Source organism: Vicia villosa, unplaced genomic scaffold, assembly GCF_029867415.1.
Source record: "Vicia villosa cultivar HV-30 ecotype Madison, WI unplaced genomic scaffold, Vvil1.0 ctg.000206F_1_1_1, whole genome shotgun sequence".
Lineage (NCBI taxonomy): Eukaryota > Viridiplantae > Streptophyta > Magnoliopsida > Fabales > Fabaceae > Vicia > Vicia villosa.
In genome coordinates, this window is record NW_026705070.1 from 223,586 (window position 1) to 233,838 (window position 10,253).

Sequence of the window (10,253 nt, forward strand, 5' to 3'; positions counted from 1 at the left end):
AGACGCCAAAGAGCATGTCCGTAAATGCGACAAATGTCAGCGTCATGCCGACATGCACTTGGCTCCCCCCAACGAACTCAAATCTTTATCATCACCTTGGCCTTTCTCCACCTGGGGAATGGACCTCCTCGGACCATTCCCGGTCGGCTCGTACCAAAATAAATATCTCGTGGTCGCCGTCGATTACTTCACGAAATGGATAGAAGCCGAGGCGCTCGCCAAAATCACATCAGGCCATAGTCACCGACAATGGCACCCAGTTCACCGACAAAAATTTCCAAGAGTTTGTGGCCAAGCTCGGCACGAAGCAGCACTTCACCTCAGTCGAGCATCCTCAGACAAACGGACAAGCCGAGGCAGCCAACCGAGTCATCCTCCGAGGACTAAAGAGAAGACTCGGCGAAGCCAAAAAAGCTTGGGTCGAAGAACTACATAGTGTGCTTTGGGCATATAGGACAACCCCCCACTCGAGCACAGGCGAAACTCCCTTTAGGCTAACCTACGGCACCGAAGCCTTGATTCCCGTGGAAATCCGAGAACCTTCCCGGCGCACCGAGTCACCCCTCGAAGAGGAGCTCAACGACGAAGCTATGAGGGAAGAGCTCGACATGGTCGAGGAGATCCGCACAGGATCTTCCCTCCGAGAAGCAAAATTAAAACAACAGATAGCCCTCCGCTACAACACCAAAGTTATCAAGCGCGATTTCGAAGTCGGCGCCCTGGTGCTCCGCAGAAATATGAAGGATTCGCGCGAGGGTAAACTAGCCCCAAACTGGGAAGGCCCGTACCGAGTTTACGATAGAACCGAGAACGGCGCCTACTACCTCGAGGATCTCCTCGGAGTAAAACTTGCTCGGCCTTGGAACGCTGAAAAACTCAGGCGTTATTACAGTTAGACCCAACCTAACGCCCCCGGACACCCGTATCCAACACGGGCGCTAGCCGGGCAGGGACCCGCGTCATCGGTATAGACGCGAGGACTCCACGACAGCAACGGTCGAATTTCCCCACAAAACGGGAGGACCGACCACACGGAAGACTCTACACCTAGACCCTCCGTGGAAGTACCTGCACGGTAGAACCCCAGCTCGCGATGGGATCGTTCACGCCGCGAGAACTTGGCCCCAATCGCGGTCTCGTACTCGCTACCAGCGCACATCTGCTCTGCGCACCCGGACCGTACTCGACACGCCCGGGCAATCAATCCAGGCCGAACATAGTCCATAAAAACCGATAATATCACAAGTATAGAGGTAACTCTCCGGCATATCCGAGCATAAGTCATCAGTTACCTAAAACAATCGAAAAATATTCTAAGTATGGAGAAAATACCTCGTCTTACAAGCACAACAGAAAAGTTATCAAGACACGAGCATACAACGATAACACCGAAGGTGCAGATAAACAGATATAAGCAAGCAAGATTATAAAACATTAAAATTGCCGACCAAATTGGTCGACGATGTCCAAATGTTACAACCAAAATGCCGGGCGCGCAGGCCCCCAAAGTAATCCGGGCATTACCCAACAAAATACAAAATGGCACGCAGGCCGAAGAAGACAGGCACGCAGGCCCAATGACACATTATCTACTCTTCACTCCCCGGAGACTCGGGCACTAACACGCCGTCCACTATCTTCGAAGAAAGCCCAATATTATCCTCCTTCAGGCCAGGATTCAGAAGTTTCAGCTGACGAACTGCACGGTCGAAGCCGACTTCGGCCATGTCAGCGAGGCTTATTTTCAGGCTATCTATCCTCTCCACGAACTCCGCCCTAGACTGCAGAGCAGCCACGTCCGGCGACTCGTCAGCCGAGGGAGCCCACTCAAGCTGAAGGTCGGCAAGCTTTTTCTTCTCCGCCGCAATCTCCCCATTCTTCTGCTTCAGAACCGCATCGATCTTTTTCTTCAACTCCTTGCGGTCGGTCTCCAGGGTCCTCACCCTGTCCTCGGCAGCCTTCTTTGCCGCCTCCGCCTCCTTCAGGGCTTCGGACGAGCCCGAGCCACCATTGGCCAACATTTGGGCCATCCCCAAAACCCTCATCACGGCAGCACCGTCGCACGCCAGCTGTTTCTGAAGGGACAGAGGGTCCATCTCACCGATCCGACGAGCTTCATCCGGAGAGGTAACCAGGGGGAACTTCTCAAAATAACCTCCATCCTTGTAGCTAGGAGGCAATACAAAGCCACGCTCGGGACCTAGGCTCGACGGCTCATGGCGTCCCCCCTCGGTAGCACGAGATCTCTTGGAAGCCCTCTCGTCCTCCTTCATCCGAGGAGAACCTGCCGAGGCCGAGTTCTCTGCAGCACCGGTTCCCCGATTCTTCTTCTTCTGATTCCTCTTTGCGTCCAGCGCCATCTTCAGGACAGTGTCCTCCTTCTCCGGCATAGCATCTGCAAAGAAAAAAATAAAACAAGTTAGCAAAAACACCGGACAGAAGAGGAAAGGCAGGGCGAAGGGACACGGCCTAACAACGCCCGAGTCTCCTCGGGAGTCCGACAAGACAACAAAGCCTTGGTATTAATAGGCCGCTGCTCCACAACCGGCACACCATTCTCGTCCAACACGGGACTCCCATTCTTCGTCACCCACTGGGACATAGTAAAGCTGTCTACGTATTTGCAGAGGACCGAATATGACTCTGTGTCCTGCTCGTCCAGATCTCCATCCTCCCAAACGTAATGTTTCGGGGGAGATGAGAAGTGACCTTTCCACCAGAAAAACGGGAATCTCGTGCAAAATTCCCTTGCTACCTGCCCGTCCTCACCCCTCACTATCTCCCCGTCGGCGTCACGATGGACCACGGAATCCGACACATCATAGTAAGCCGTCGGGCTGATCGGACGGACGACAAAGTACCGGTCCTTGAAGCCTTTTACAGAGTCAGTATACATCCCGAAGAGTTTCCGCTCGGCATTTCTGAACGAGACCCAGCTATATCGCCCGTCTGCCGCCTGCCTTTGGACACGAAAACACCGGCCGAATAATGCGGTCGTGGCGCCAATACCCAAATAGTTACATACAATCTCGAATGCTCGCATAAAAGCAAAGGCATTCGGATGCAATTGGGACGGCGCCAAACCTAGAAACGCCATCATCGATTTCTGAAAGTCGGAGAAGGGCAATCGGAAGCCGAGCTCTTTGAACACATACTCGTACATCGCAAAGCCGTCCCCGTTGAACCGAGAGCAGATGCGCTCGTCCCGAGACGGGCACATCACTTGGTAATTCGGCGCTTCACCCTCTCCCAAAATCTCAATTTCTGTGAAGGCCCCGTCTAGAGACTCAGTGTATCGGGAAGTGACCGTTAAGGCTTCGTCGGCTATCCAGTCGAGCGCAACCGCGCATTCGTAGCTGAACAAGGGCATTGGGGAGACCCCTCCCTCGGTGTCAGAACCCGGAGAATCAGCACGGTCATTGTCGACCAGAGAGGGCGCGTTTTGATCCTCGATGATCTCTACATCGGAGCTAGTGGCCGTCGAGTCGTCCGACTCGCTACTCCATGAATCAGATTCCGAGCTGGACTCCGAGCTGGCGCTCGAATCAGACCCACCTGCACGCAGAAGGGAGAAAGTGAATTCGACAGTTCATCAAATCCACCCTTCCACCGCAATGCAAGCGAAAGGGTAGAGCAGGAGTTGCGGAGCCCCCGGCTAAACCCTCATCGAGGAAAGACGCCCGTCAGCCGGGGACTCACGAAATGACGTGACACGATAACGAAAAATCGTATCCGAACAGGCACGCCGGTCTAACACCAACATCATCTGGTCCACCGACCCACGCTAACCCCCGGGCTCCGCCTGGATAACCCGGGGAGGAAGCAACGAACGCTTGTTGGACCCAGCCTACGTTTACAACGACGACCGCGAAAATAAAGCGCACAAACCCTAAGGAAAAGAATAAAGCAACGAAGAGGGAAGCGAACTTACGTGAAGACATGATGACGATGACCGGATGAGCTTCTCGGTAAACGAACAGTATGTTGAACAAATCTGGAAAAATATCTTCCGAGGAACGCCTGTCTGATGCCGAGCACGTAAACAGAGAGAGGAAAACTACCAAATGAGAGAATTCGCCCCCTTTTATAGAGAAGGGGCTCGGAAGGCGAAGCGTCACCTCTCCTGACAAGCGCCGCCTCCTAGACCCTAGGCCATCATTACCTATGCCACGTCAGCGCGTGTCACCCACGCGCGACGTTTCGTACCCTCCACAGGCTGTTCCTCCAAGCACATCTGGTTGACGAGGATCCATCTCACCGAGCATCTCCGAGGTCATGGGTCCGAGCATAAAGCAAAGTCACAGCTTCTTGACCAGAAAACTCCGACTTGGGGGGCTCCTGTTCTGGACTGGGCCAAGGTTAGGCCCAATATAGTTTTCGGCCCAGTGAACCTCAGAGGCCCACGTTCCTCCATGACGCTCCTACGCACCTAGGATGCCCACCTTAGACGTGCTCGGCTGCCCCATATCCCCGGAGCATATGGCACCCGCCATGCTCGGCACTAACACCCCCGCGAACACCTTCGTTGCCGAGGACCCTGCTTCACGCAGGGCTCCTTCATATCCAACCCTCCGAACAACACGGATTCCACGTGGCTCCTAAAAGACCGCGTCTCCCTTGAACTTCGGAGCGGTTAACCAGGACAGAGGGCATGCACGCACCTCCGATATTTCCGCTCAGGAAACCTGGCAGTCTCCTAGTTGGGCTTGGGAATCCAACCCAATAGCGAGATCATGGCCCAGCGCTGGGGGCTATAAATACCCTCTTTAACTAGAGGGTCAGGTATTCACTTCTTTCTAACCTTTAGCTAGTACTTGCACTCCTTTGCTCGTCTTCTTACTTTGGCATCGGAGTACCTTGCAGGTACACCCCCCCTCCTCCTTCCTAGAAGATCCAGTCCGAGCAGCCTACGACGATTCTTCTGGTCAGGTACGATCATAGTGTAAGGGTGAGTCTCATTCGCAATTAACAAATATTATTACATTATAAATAACAACACATCAATAGTTATATTATTCACCCAATTCATCTATATTCAGATAATCCATCATCACACAAAACACATATCACCAAAACATAACAATGAAATACATTCAGTCATATTATCAAATTCATGCATATGAATGCAACTGACTCTATGCATGTGGTACCAAACATCATCAATGGGAATATCCCAACGACCGATCCAACATCATCAAGATATGGTCCTGCCAGCACAAATTCCACACAATAGGAATTATGCCCTTCACTGAATCCCCACATCTTTAGGATTCAGCCCTCAACAAATGATTATGAATGAATGCAACATATACAACATACTTATATCATCATCATCATCATCATCATCATCATTAAGTATGTTCATATATATATTAGGATCATTCAAATACAATTCAAGCATCATTAACACAAGGTTATATCACAAGTTTCATCATACTCAAAACGGCACTCAAAACAGGCCAACGGTTCAAAAGTTATACATCATTAAACTTTCAAAAAATCACAAAACGTAAAATCATGCACACAACACAGTCATACGCGTACAGCCACACCCATACACGTATCACACAATTCCATACGCGTATCATACGCGTCTCAGCAGAAATGGATTTTCATAAAAAGCTTCCCATACGCGTAATGTCTCTTTCATACGCGTATGGCTTCCCTTCATACGCGTATCATATGCGTTCCAGCAGAAGGCTGGTATTCTGACGGGACGGGCTGCGTATCATACGCGTACGACCCTTGGGAATGTTCCTCATACGCGTATGGTCTAGCCCCATACGCATATCATACGCAAATGGCCAGTGTTCCCAAAAATCTGCAATTCGTATCAGTCCGCTTCCTACTTGTTTTCACCACTAACAGCCTGCGATTTTAAGTCTAAAACATCATCTTTTCATACATTAACATATGGATTTCATCCAATTTTATCAATCTATTATCCTATGTCAGTTTTACACATTAAAACCTAACTTTCTATCCAATTATTGGAAACCCATAACTCAAATTCAGTTTTCATGGAAGAACACAACAACACAATAGCTGACATATGATCAAATTGACCCAAACAATATCTCTAATCATGCCCTATCATTCATAACACGGTAAGAGATGATAATTGGAAGAGTTACCTTAGCCAAAAATCTGGATTTTTCCCCTTCTTCTTCATCAAACCCGTAAGCCCTTTTTCTCAATTTCAGCAAGTATCTCCAATCTTCAAACTCGCTTATCTCCCTCATCAAGAACTTCTCTGACACGAATTAATACATCAAATAGAAGGAAATTTTGTGTAGAATCCGAATCTTCAAGAATTACTTGATTTGAAGTTGTGAGCAGAAAGTTATGGCTGATTTAGTGGAGGCTGTTCAAAAGTTGCGAAAATGGAGAAGATGGAGATGAATATAAGTTTCTATTCATTCACTCTCTCTCTCTATTCCGGTCACAAAATGTGATAAGTAGTATTATCCACCCAACATGGCCTTAGGTTCACATGCAAGGAATATTTAGAGTCCATAATACCCTCCAACTAAAAGATAATTACAACCTTGCCACTTAGTTGGTTTCCAATTTCCTTCTTTCTCTTATTTTATGAAAAATAGAGTAAATCTTTTAGTAAAAAGGCCTAACCCTTAACACCCCTCTTTTACTAACCACAACATTGACCCAATAACTCTATTTCTCAAATTAATCCAAATAAATCCAACCAAAATACCGACTAATCCAATTAATAATTTAAATTCTAATTAAATTAATAATTAGAAATATGGAGTGTTACAATGTTCCCGTTAATATTCAATAGTTTGATCAATAACTTCATGCTCCCGTTAATATAGAATATTTTGATCAATAACTTCATGTTTTCGTTATTGAATAACTTTATGTTCCTGTTAATATACAATATTTTGATCAGTAACTTCAAGTTTTCGTTAATATTCAATATTTTGATCTGTAACTTTCTGTTCCCGTTATTATTCAATATTTTGGTCAGTAAGTTCATGTTCTTGTTAATATTCAATATTCTTATCAATAACTTCATTTTCCCGTTAATAATGAATATTTTGATTAGTAACTTCATGTTTTCGCTAATATTAATATTTTGATCAGTAATTTCATATTCGTGCTAATATTCAATATTTTTATTAGTAACTTCATGTTTCCGTTAATATTAATTGATTAAAATTAATTTACATATCAAATATATTATTCCATATATAAAATCAATCGTATAATTATTCCTATATATAAATAATTGTATTTTAAAATATAATAAAAATGTAAAAAAAAAAATAAGTTCAGAAAGGTGATCCCTGTGTGTTCACACGGGTACCCGACTTTTTCGCACATTTGGATTGAGAAAAATAAAATGTATTAGTAAAAGACTAAATTTTGATTAAAATGGATAAAGTTATAAAAATACTAATATTAAAAAAATTGAATTAATTTATTTAAGTTTATCTACTTCCATTAGTTTTGTACATATAGATTATAAAAACCCATAGCATATATAGAAACATCCCCTAAAGTTTTTGAAATAAATTACTTATTTCAAAGGCATATATATTTGTTATCCACTAAATTAGTATAGACCATTTCCTTACTCCTATTAAAAATTTCTTGATCCCTCTATATTAGAAGAATAGATAAATATTGGTATGAGCATAAAGGATTCACTGACTTATGTCTTCAAGCTTAATTCACCGACTTGATTTCTTAAAGCTCAAAGCTATTCAATGGATAAATGGTCTATACTAATTTAAAAGTAATTTTCCAGCGTGTGAATCAATTAAAAGAGTTTTGTTAAATTAATTAACTTTTAAGGGTTTGATAGCTTTGCTTAGCAATGTGAAAGAATAATCTAATAGCAACATTGAATCGACCTGGTACCAGCCACAGAAATACAAATAATAGCAAGACAAGAAACATAACTTTTAACGCCAAAAATATATTCCATATGAAAATTAATGAAAGAAAAATTGATCTCAATCTAGCATTGCATATGCATCCATGCTTATGCACAAACAATCAAATAAATATGTATTCTCTACCAGCTTCTTCAGTTGTGAGGATGCTAAGTTAAATAATTATAGGGTCCATCTCTTCTTTTTACATGACATGGTGACCCTTACATTTAGTGCAGAAAAACAAAAAAATTGATGTAACAATGATTTTATGCTGTCAAATAGTTTTATATATTTTCAATAATGTAACCACCATATAGTAATGAAAGCAACTTCTCAAGAGATCTAAATAAAATCATGCTGCTACAATTCATGTTAGTTTCATAGCACTTGAGAAAGAGATAGAAAAAAAAGGTAAATGTCTTAAGAATTTCTTGACAAGGAAAAGAGAGAAGGATAAAGAGAAAGAGAAATCTATAATAAACCAGAATTTTTCTAATTGAACAGAAAATCCAACAACGCCAGTTTCAAGTTCAAATCCAAGTTCTACAAAGGAGAAAAAGAGATGGAGTTTTAGAATATTGTCTGCAACGGCTACGTCAACGGTTTCTAAGGAGTTGAATAAATCTGAAGTTATTACTTCAGTGACAGTACCAATTGTTACTGTTACTGATATTCAGAATGAGCAGAGAAATGATGATATGGCTGTGGTTGTTGCTACTGCGGCGGCAGCTGATGCTGCAGTGGCTGCTGCACAGGCTGTTACTGAATCCAAAGCCTCAGCTCCAACTCCTATAACAGCAAATGCATCCACACTAATATCTTTCTCCATGCCTTTATCATCTTCATACTCGCTTCCGACCGAACGGCTCCCCTTTGGTGTTTGAAGAGAATCTGGAGTTATGTATCCTTCCTTTATAGCAAAACTGAAGTAAACAGTACATGCTATTTGGATTCATAGCGAGTTAGCCAAAATCACTGCGGCATCGTGATCTTTTTGAAACTAAAAAGGGGCAAACTGTGATTCTGACATCAAATCCAAATACGCGTAAAGAGAAAATCACTACCTTGAGGAAGTTAACAGATGGTGGATATTTGCCACATAATGTATCCAAAAATGGCGATAATTTCCTGCATTTAGAGTTTGATGCACCTTCGGCAACATCATTGTCATTTGGAAGTTCTTTTTGCAAGACCTCGTAATCTTTAACCGTTTCTTCCCACTTTTCTAGCTGCATTTAAAAAAGGAGATTGAAAAAATGAAGTCTCTAAACTTCTTCACAGCAATACTATCATAAAACCGGAAAAGCTAATTTACCTTGTTATATAATGTAGCCCCTCAAAGAAGAGCTTTTGTATAATTTGGTTGGTAAAATAAAGCTTGGTTAGAGTCATCAATTGATTTTTGCGATTCACCAGTTGTTGGCCTAATAAAGAGAACAACATGTTAATAGGCACGTCCTGATGTAAAATTAAATGTATGAAACAGTACATAAAGACATGCATGCACCAACCAAGTCCATTTCTATCTCTAATCCCTATACACATTACATAAAGGAAATTATGCATCAGCATGCACATATTGACAAACACCATATATACATGTAATAAACACATAAAGGTAGTGAAGAAGAATACTCACAGGCTTGAAATCATAGGTAAGGCAGAAAACACCATAGCAATCAGGCTTACCCATGGGATCATGAGTTTGTGCAGCTGGAACCTGCACTTGAATGAAAATCAAAACCACAAAAATCATATGATTACTACGCAATAACAATTGAATGAGATGGCAAGAGATCTCTTTCAGTTAATTAGAGGTCATAGTTTCAAACCCAACTTGGGATATATAGTACGTAATTTCCCCACCAAAGTTCACTTTCAGTAACATCATCCATAACGACACCCTTGTCGCTAGAAGAACGGCCTGTTAACACTAGAAAGTGTTGCCAACGCTCCATCGGAAGTAACAAATGAACCTTTCTTATACTTGATAGCCTACTTATACTGCTCTGCACCAAATCCAGACAAATTGCATTTGTAAAGAACGTCTGTAAAGAACTGTGTTTAAATAACAATACCCGAGTTCAAATTGCATCTGATATGCGACATGCTTAAAACACTCCAGCAATAGTCGTAAGCCACAATTGAGCAGTAGTGATAAGACTTAGTCCAAGACCCTGACAGCGCTGCTGATCCACAGAGAAAACATGCATATTCCCTTTAACCAACTGTGGCCTCTATAAAGCAAAAAAATATGAAGAAACAAACCAAATTAAATAGATTAGGCTAGCAAAAATCATAGTTGAAACTTGAAAGATCAAACTTGAAAAATCACAGTTGAAACTTGAA